The 9,271-nt window shown below is 41.8% G+C and overlaps 1 non-coding gene across 1 annotated transcript; it reads right to left on the bottom strand.

Moving 5' to 3' along the window:
* Positions 1-615: 615 nt before the first annotated feature.
* Positions 616-687, bottom strand: TRNAP-AGG. The gene has a single exon. It is a non-coding gene; the product is annotated as a tRNA-Pro (tRNA).
* Between the last annotated feature and the right edge of the window lie 8,584 nt (positions 688-9,271).

Here is a 9,271-nt window from a genome sequence, read left to right as displayed (position 1 = left end):
ATTATCTAAAGTACAGCATTTGCATTTTTCATCACCACTAATGAAGTCCAAAATCTGCATCTGTGTACTCCTTACACCACAGACTGTCAATTAGCTTTATCCTCAAAGCACTGGCCTGAAGCTACTGGTCCTCCTCATTTCAGAACAAAGAAGAGTGGAGCAACCTCTTGGTGGAGTGGCAGTGCCAAAGAGAAGCAAAGAGAAACAGATTTACAGTTGTCAGACTTTTACATGTTTCTAAATATGACTTATAATTCTTTATTGAGAAAAAGCAGCCGAGCAAGAATTATCTGGTCCTTAGTCAACTTTCACACATTACTTGGAATAAAATTGTCTTCACTAAAACCCTTGTGTAAAGAATAATTTATAATAAGAAAATAACACCATGGGAACAACTTTATTTCATACAATCATAGAATCACTTTGGTTGGAAAAGACCTTTGAGATCATCGAGTCCAACCTTTAACCTAACCCTGCCACCCACCACTAAACCCTGTCCCTAAGCACCACATCTATCCTTCTTTTAAATACCTCCAGGGAGGAGGACTCTACCACCTCCCTGGGCAGCCCACTCCAGAGCCTGACAACCCTTTCGGTGAAGAAGTTTTAAAAGGAGGGCTCGTCCGGGATTTGAACCCGGGACCTCTCGCACCCTAAGCGAGAATCATACCCCTAGACCAACGAGCCAATGCGAACGCTTGGTTTGTCTTACCCACCAGGTCCGCCTACTGCAGCGCCCGCCGCTAGCGCTGCTCCGGAGACGAGGCACCGCTCGCTCCTAGTATGTTCTGCGATGGTCGGCACCTCTGTGGCAGAACTAGAGAGAGAACCCAGCCCTCTGGGGTGCTGCTCACCTGTGCCAACTGTGGCACTATGAATCCCTTCCTGCATCGTACAACAGCTGCGATATAGGGAGGAACATTCAGAAGTAGTGAGATTTTTTTTTTATACGATCTCTTCTGTTGAAGAGAGAATAAGTCATAATTATCCTTATGTTAATATAAGGGGAGCTAAACAAAACTCCTCAATGGTTTGAGCATGTTCAAATTGCATTTTAAGCTCCCTGCTCTGCTTTCAATAATTTAAATGCCCAGCTCTATATAGGATGGACAAAATGGTCTAGAAAACTGAGAATGGAGGGCAGAAAAGTCTAGGTTGCACATTTTTCCCTTCCAAACACAATCCAACCGATGATCAGGACAGTCTGTGCACCACACACGGCTTGCTTGCACAACAGTACAAGAAAGGACGTTGAATGCTAACAATTCATTAAGCCTACAAGATGCCATCTACTTAGAACATGAAATAAACTTCATAATTACACATACAAAGTCCTTAGGAAGGACTTGTCCTTACTTCTCTCGACATTTAATATGCCAAGACCCCTTTTCCCCTGTTTCCCATATAGTTATCCATTTATCCCTCTACCTTGTAAGGGACTCTCAAACCCACAGACTCAAAACCTCATTTTCTCCTCTAGGACAGTACCTATGGCCCTTAGGAACACAGGAATCCTACTTTTCTGCAAGTCACTTACTCCGTACCATTCATAATGTTTATTATCTATTGTCAGCTCATAAAAACCATTACACAACAGCCCACCACTGCAGTCCAAACAGCTGGACTTTCCTATGCTGAACAGTTACTGAAACTCTGCGGCAGTCAGGGTGGCACTTTTCAAAGGGGAACATTGTGCTCTGCTTCTTTACGGAGGACGTCTTCTCCAAGTGCTATGACTTGAAGTAACACGGCAACTCCTTCACAAAGCTCCACGTATAGCTGCTGCTTCCTGGAAAAATTCTAGATCTGAAGCTGATCATCTCCAATGTACAAAACAACAAAATCTTCATTAATTTTCCTGTACCAGAATGTGCAACCAGTAGCATTATTCAGCATAGCTATTGAGTCTGCAGTGACCAAATTAACTTCAAGTTTTCTGTATGCTAATAGATGCTTCTAAAATAATAACCAGGATCTAGACAGGGTCTGAGTGTCTACTGAACAGTACAAGCCATTCATCCCAACTGGGAGAAGTTCAGCCATGAATCACAACATTTATCTTTCTGGCTGGAATGGATAAGAATTCTGCAGAAACAGATGTGCCTCAGCAAATGGGTTGGCAGGCCACAAGGCCTTCTGGGTTCACAAAAAGCTTTTGGAAAAAATACATGGAGCTCTTTTGACTAGAAATGGCTTTTGATGCTGAAGTACAACAAAGTCTGCCATATGTCTCCACAAATACTTGCATCAGGTGTATGTAGCTGCAATGCCAATGTGGTAAAAAGACTGTAAATCAATAGGAAAGCTTGAGATGAGGTTGCGTGATGGGACCAATAAACTCAATGTTTGAAAAAAATGTTTTGTGTGAAGTAGAAGTCTCTGGGCATCTAGTAAGTAACCAAGGAGCTGGCCCCAGATCTCTGAAAGAGAAGCAGGATAAAGGCAATCAGATTTAAGAACTGCAAATGACTAAGCAGTGCTCTGATGGCCCATTAATGACTCCCTTCTGAGCTCTCTGAGGTCAGGTTCCTGCATTTGGAATCAAATTGATCCAGTTGGAAGTCTGGGCCCTGACTCCTCCAGAATTAAATTCTTTAAACATCCAGCTTTAATAGAATGGCTTTGAAAACAGGTGGGTCCCCAAGGACTTTCCCACAGGCTGTTAATCCTGGATGCTTGCAGGCAGGCATTCAGGTCCAAATTAGGTATGTTCTTGGTTGTCAAGATGAAAGGCATAGAACAGCTGTACGCACACATTTCGTGGTTTAACTTGGGATGGCAACTAAGCACCACGCAGCCGCTCACTCACTCCCCCCGCAGTGGGATGGAGGAGAGAATCAGAAGTATAAAAGTGAGAAAACTCATGGGTTGAGATAAAGACAGTTTGATAGGGAAAGCAAAAGCCGTGCATGCGTGCAAGCAAAGCAAACCAAGGAATTCATTCACTGCTTCCCATCAGCAGGCAGGTGTTCGGCCATCTCCAGGAAAGCAGGGCTCCATCACGCATAACGGTTACTTGGGAAGACAAACGCCATCACTCCAAACGTTCCCCCCTTCCTCCTTCTTCACCCAGTTTATATACTGAGCATGATGTCATATGGTATGGAATAGCCCTTTGGTCAGTTTGGGTCAGCTGTCCTGGCTGTGCCCCCTCCCAGCTTGTTGTGCACCTGGCAGAGCATGGGAAGCTGAAAAAGTTCTTGAGTAGTCTGAGCACTACTTAGCAATAACTAAAACATCAGCGAGTTATCAACATTCTTGTAGTACTAAATCCAAAACACAGCACTCTGCCAGCTACTAGGAAGAAAATTAACTCTATCCCAGCTGAAACCAGGACAACACAGTACAAAGACAGCATACTTGTCTAGAATATGTTATTCCTGTCCCTAAATATACAAGACTTTTAACATCAGTCTGAAAAAGTAGAGAAGAAATAGCTTCTTAGGCACAGATTCATTATATTCTGAGGATCAAACCATGTTTCAGTCCTGCAGAGTGCTAATTCCTTCCCCTCTCTCTTGCAAAAATGAGTCCCTTTTAATCTCTGATAGTCTGAATCTGATCATACTGAAGTCCCTATATATGAACTCCCTTTGTACCTGTAGTTGCGAAGCATTTCAAAGAGAACAGGAATAAATTATAGAGCAGAATACAACAAAAGAGTTAAAAAGCCATAAATTCAACTGCTTTTTCCCTATCTGTAAAGGAGAAGAGTTGTGCTAGCAAAGCATGCAAATGAGGACCCTACGAATCTTCTTCACTGATAGTTCTTAACATGCAATTTCAAAAACCAGAGCATTTTGACTTCCCTGTGTCAAGAACATTCTACGCCTCTGTCCTTCCCTTTCTATAAGAATGGGTGCGCTCCCCATCACCACAGCAAAAAAAAAAGGGGATTGTGCTTCTCTTACTTTTAAAGAATGGTGGCTTAAACAGAACAAATCAAAACAAAAATAGAATCATAGAATCGTTTAGGTTGGAAAAGACCTTTAAGATCATCAAGTCCAACCCTTAACCTAACACTGCCATCCCACCACTAAACCATGGCCCTAAGCACCTCGTCTACCCGTCTTTTAAATCCCCAACTTCATATTGAAAAGCAAACCAGAAAAACCTCTGTGACTGTGTGGAAGCATTGGCAAAGTTGCGATTTCATGGCTTCAAGAAAATGATAGAAAAGTATGCAAAAATAGCTCCAGTTCAAGGAAGAAATTCCAGTTAATGGGTTAGAGCCACCCTCATCCACAAAGAGGACCCTCAAGTGTGAAATACATGTTTCAGAAAAACTAGACACCTTTGATAACACTTACATGTGAGAAATGTGTGGCATTAAGTCAGAAATAGAAAATATAAATCCTGCTATCCAGATAACTATGCCAGAAGTAAATCTTCCAACTTTTGCTTGAAATGACATATAAAACCTGCTTATGAGAACTACACAGGAAATACTTCACTGCTTGACTGAAGTGAGAAAAGACCACTCAGAGCACAACCTGTGCGAGTAACTGTACGGTAGGAGCGACCCCAAGGTGTGACTCCCTTAGGCCATGAAAGCATGTCAGCACTAAGGTCAAAAAACGTGAGCAACATTACCAATTGTTCTAAGAAAGGAAGGCAAAGATGCTGCCATTCAGATACAGGCGTGTGTTGCTTGTATTTGGCAGTCACAGATGTTAGCAACGGACGGAGCAGCTAATCTGCTGTATTTCCTTGCCAAAGGAGGATTGCTTCCCTTATCTAGAGCTTTGCTTCCATCTAGTTTTAACTTTCTTAATAAGCAAGCCTCTCCCTATTTCTACTGGAAGAGAATATATCATAGTCTAACAGTGAGTAATCACTTTTTTTTTTTTTTGTAAATTTATCCCATTATTTATATTTACTGCTTCATTAAGCAGAATGACTATGTCTACTTTTGTTACGGTAAGCAATTTTCTTCTGTGTTATTCACGCTTTCTTGGCTATAAGGAGAGAGATCTTCTGGCATGTTATTTCAAAGCAGGCCTGAACCGAATGATTTAGATTGAGAAGGAATCAATCTGTGAAACAGTAATAACTAGAATTAGCAGACACTGACCTCTGCCAAGGTGATAACCGTTCAGCACCATAAAGGCGTTTATCATGACTCGCACAGAATAGGAGACATCTCAGGACACGTTCAAGGATGCTGGCTCTGCATGGCGGGGGAGAACATCCAGAATGACACCAATCCTGCTCAGGTGCTTAAAAGCAGTAACCACCCATCCACTCACTGTGAATGGAAATCACCTAGACTAATAAGATGGGCTCCAGATAAGGTCTACTTCAGCAACTGAAAAGAGCACCAAAGAAACGCTGTTCTGGGATTCAGAAGCGTTCTAACAATTAAAGCTGTTGAGAGCACAGGGGCTAATAAATGTCCAGTGCGAAGTTCAAGGCATATTCTAACTCCTGTCCTGCATGCTTTTCTTCGGCTCTAGTTTTGATTGGTTTTATTATATTGTGGATGCTATTTTTATTTATAAGATGATTAATTTATGTCTAATTAAATGTAAATAGATGAAAGGGGAGATTCACCAGACTTGTTTAATTTATCTGTTGTCATGGGACGAAGGTAACCATGCAAAATGAGAAGGGCCTGGGGAAAGAAACTAATTTCTGACGGTCATTTTATGTCATACATATACTAAAACCAGAATATGAATCCATAATGCAAACCAAACTTCTGTTTATTTAGAGTTTTTTATTTCCACGACTTGCAAAAATAAATTCATCTGTAATACATAAAGCCTAACAAGTTTCTGACTTCCTAGTATTGCTGGGAAACAGAAATACTTGAATAGTGTAAAAAGGGACATTTGTAAGATTTGATAAAATTGGCATCAAACTTTTGTACACTTATCTGAAAACCAAGTTTTAACAGATTGGCTACAGTAGCTTAAAGTCATTTGCTTTGCTGTTCACGGTAAGACTTCAGCACTGATTGTCGCCTGGAAATGCATATCACTGAGCATATTGATCACACTGCACTTCACCTTCCTTTGAGGGCAGATCTGTTTTGAGGCTGCTGGGCTTTTGAACCTTTCCATGACTTCATCACTGCACAATTTGACTTGAACCCCAAGAGTAGGTAGGAGCAATAAATGGGGAGATTGCTAAACAGTAAGAGGTACAATAAAGCAGAAAAACCTCTCTTGACTATATGCTCACATTTTGATTCCCTCATCAAATTATGTCTTTCTAAAGATAAGTGCTTTAAAAATCATTAGTTCTCAGCCTCCTCCAGCAGTCTTCATTCCCTTGCATCTTTCAAGTACCTTTCACAGCTGCTTTGAAAACCCAAATGCTCTCCATGACTCCACCTTTTCAACAGAGCAATAAGGTTACAAGATAATTTGCATTTAGATTATGTTTTCTTTGTAGGGATATCACACCACCGGATGCATGAATTTCATAGTCCCACTTCTCACAGAAGTTCTCAGTGTGGCCTGTGCTCTTAAAACACATGAAAAAGGCAAATGCACGTCTGTGTAAAAGATAGACAGACAGACAGACATTGAGTGAACAGAATTCATATCATAGGAAAAAGCTGAAATAACTTTCATAGTTTGAAAATATTACTGCAGTTATAATCATTAGTAGTATCTTGGTCTGTAAGTAGGACAGATCAGCCTCTCCAATGATGACTACCTTCATGAATTTTATCCTGTATCTGTTTTTTTAATACATGTTGTTTCCCAAGACAATTAAGAACTCGATACTAAGAACTGGCACAGAAATCTAGAACAGTAAAATGAACTAATTCACAAACACAAATGAAAGAGACAGCAGAAAATTACAGAATCTATTTAAACATCAAGCTGTCAGCCTAAGGACAAATGGACTTATTAGATTTCAATAATCACATTTGTCATCTCCTCTTAATTGCACCTGGGAAGGCTTCATTTGTTAGCTGTCCCTAAGTTAATTCCTGTTTATGTTTCTATGTCCTCAAGCAAGCAGATGACAAGGTTCTGGGATAAAACAGAATTGGATAGTATTTCATACTGCAGTCCAGTAATAGGCTCATTAAATATCAAATCGATTTGCTAATTAATTAACCCCCTCAATATCTTTGTAAGGTATTACTAGTTTTCTAGGGGGTTTTGTTGTTCTTTTTTCCTCAGATGAGGAAAACGAGAACTAAAGAGCTGAAGTATTGCTTCCAGGCTCGCTCTCCAATGAGATTCCCATGTGTTACCAGGGTGTCCGCGATAGAATCCACCCCATTCAAAAAAAAGAGGGGGTTTTCAGCAGAGCACGCACTTGGAAACCTTCACTCCAGAAATAATTTTCTCATTTAACCTTGAACTGCTTCAATCTACTGGTCTGACTGGCCCGTGCCAAACCCAGCTGCCTCCGAGGGGCTTCAGAGAAGCACTGGGGAAGCGCACAAGCAACTCTTCTCCCTGGGATTTAAAGGGTACCAGATTCCATTTCTTATTTTCATTTTAATTAGTTATAGTGTGGATATGTGCAGGGAGTGTGGCTGGAGAAAAATGCTATTGGTTTTAATTCATTATTACTTTGGATTCTGTTTTAATTTATGTCAGGAGCACTCAGAATTTTAAGTAGGCGTTCTTTCAAGATGCATTAAAGGCAAAAGAAATAAACTAAAAATAGTTCAATGGAACTAAAACGTGGAAAAAATCCAAACATTTCCTGACAATCTCTGCCTCAAGGAACTCCCATCCAAAAAGGTAAGAGGCAGGAGGACAACAAGGCCACATGCAATTTTTACATATTTGACCACTGGCACAGATGCAAGGCAGAGTCCTAAAGAGAGGGCCTTGTAAGTCGCCCCAGCATGGCTGTAGCAGAGATGAAAAGGTACTGAGGCAGGTGTGGAGAAAGTAAGTCTCCACTGACAAAAAAAGAAATAGTTTGTAATTCCAGCTTAAACAGTATAGCAGCTCACCAATGCGAAAAGTGACTGGTGGGTCAAAGGCGATGAGACAGAGCTACGCAGCTCACCGTCATTTGTCTCGGACTACACCACGTCATTAGCTATTTTGACAAACGAGGGAGAACTGTATTATGACATTGATAAGGGTGAAACTAAATGGCTACAACTGTAAACAGCACAATCATTTACCTTAATGACAGGAAAAGGGAGCTGTGGTAATGGCCAGAGGACAAATGGGGTCAGCACGGTTCTTTAATACGGGATGAACTGACACGTGCAATGAGAAAGGCAAGAACCCACGGAGAGTAAGGAGGTAGGAAAAATGAAGCGGTGTGAACAGCAGCTGATTGAGGACATGGAGGTCAGTGGGACTTCTCTGCAGAAGTGAGGAAAATTCAATGCCCGTGACACAGAAGGAAGAAGAAGAAGGAATACTGAAGGTAGGCATGATAGCTGCATTACAAGTCATTTTTTTTTCCTTGGAATAAAATGTTAGACCTTTGCAGAAAAAAGGACTGGACTGAGGAGTGAAAAAATGGCTAAGATTACGGATACAGCATTCATTTACACTGCAGAATAAAAATGGTTACGTAGTAATGATATATTTGTAATGGCACAGATTGGGTGAAGATGGTCTGAGCTGATCAGATCAACCTTGTAGTAAGGAAAAAGCATCCAAAGAGTAATGTAGAAGTGAGTAAAGGAGAGAATCCATACCCAAAAGAAAGGAAGGGCAAGGTGCAGTGAGCAGAAAGCTACAAGGGCATAGAATCATAGAATGATAGAATGTTTAGGGTTGGAAGGGACCACTAGTGGTCATCTAGTCCAACCCCCCTGCAGTGAGCAGGGACACTGCTAACTAGATCAGGTTGCTCAGAGCCCCGTCCAACCTGGCCTTGAATGTTCCCAGGGATGGGCCCTCCACTACCTCTCTGGGCAACCTGTTCCAGTGTTTTACCACCCTCATTGTAAAAAATTTCTTCCTTACCTCTAGCCTGAACCTACCCTGTTCTAGTTTAAAACCATTTCCCCTTGTCCTAACACAGCTGGCCCTATGAAAAAGACGTTCCCCATCTTTCCTATAGGCCCCCTTTAGGTACTGGAAGGCCGCAATCAGGTCTCCCCGTAGCCTCCTTTTCTCCAGACTGAACAAGCCCAACTCTCTCAGCCTGTCCTCATAGGAGAGGTGCTCCAGCCCTCGGATCATTTTTGTAGCCCTCCTCTGGACCCGTTCCAACAGTTCCATGTCCTTCTTGTGCTGAGGGCTCCAGAGCTGGACGCAGTACTCCAGGTGAGGTCTCACCAGAGCTGAGTAGAGGGGCAGAATCACCTCCCTCGACCTGCTGGCCA

This window comes from Egretta garzetta, unplaced genomic scaffold (assembly GCF_000687185.1).
Source record: "Egretta garzetta isolate BGI_Z169 unplaced genomic scaffold, ASM68718v1 scaffold40, whole genome shotgun sequence".
Taxonomy (NCBI): domain Eukaryota; kingdom Metazoa; phylum Chordata; class Aves; order Pelecaniformes; family Ardeidae; genus Egretta; species Egretta garzetta.
The sequence above is the reverse complement of the archived record's forward strand: the minus strand, read 5'-3'. Positions and strand labels throughout refer to the sequence as shown.